The sequence below is a fragment of the Petaurus breviceps genome, unplaced genomic scaffold (assembly GCF_028583685.1).
Source record: "Petaurus breviceps papuanus isolate PSGF00001 unplaced genomic scaffold, PetGlider_PUasm1.0 176, whole genome shotgun sequence".
NCBI classification, from domain to species: Eukaryota; Metazoa; Chordata; class Mammalia; order Diprotodontia; family Petauridae; genus Petaurus; species Petaurus breviceps.
Window position 1 is genome coordinate 23,291,419 of NW_027185771.1, and position 1,009 is coordinate 23,292,427.

Sequence of the window (1,009 nt, forward strand, 5' to 3'; positions counted from 1 at the left end):
CTCTCTCTCTCTCTCTCTCTCTCTCTCTCTCTCTCTCTCTCCTCTCTGTCTTCCTGTCTCTCCTTGTCTCTCTCTCCATTTCATATTTCAAAAGTTTGAGAAAAAAACATGCAAAGACCCTTCAGGATCTTGGAATTGAGGGTATTAGATTGCATTTTTAAAGATTTTATTGCACTACATTACACTATATTGAATTGACCAGAATCTACTCAGTTTAATTAAATGACCATCAAACCACACAAATACAGAAGGATCATAGTGAAACCAGGGAAGTTTATCACAAATTTATTCTCTCTTATATGTCTCAAAAATAAACTATTTTATTAGTTCTGGGCCCCACATTTTAGAAATGACAAAGAAAAGTTGTCTAAAGGAGGGAGAAAAAGTATTTTTTTTTAATTCTCAAGAGTATCATTTAAAGAAAGTAGACCTATTTCACCTACAGAACAGAGGGTTCCTTTGGAAAGTGGCCATTTTCTTCAGATTCTAGAGGTTTAGGGTTAATGGATTTAGAAACTGAAGCATGGGTAATCTAGGTGTCCAGTCTAAAGTAACGCAAATAATAGGTAATAAAGTTAGAATATAATCTTATAGAAAATACAGACTGAATGTTCTTTTCTTATTGTTGTACCTTTGAAGAGTCAGTTGTATGTGTTCTTTATTTAAAAAAAATACAAAATTACCTTGTCTATAATAGTTGGAGTAATACAGGTAGCAGTAACCCACTTTCTTATAGAGAGTAAGGAGTGCATTTTGTTTGACTATAGAGGTTCATAGCAGGGGTTTTGTTTCCCCTGCTCTCTCAGTCTGGGTTGGGAGTGAGGGAAGGAAAGAGTACAGATTTGAAAATTAAATAAAATTTAATTTGGAAAATAAAGAAAAGGAAAGGAAGTAATAGTGTAATGGAAAAGACCATAAAAGAGATCTTATAGATATCCACAGCTTCCCCCCACCCTGTGCTCAATCTTTCTTAAATCTTATATTAATTTTGTTTATTCATCTATTCCTT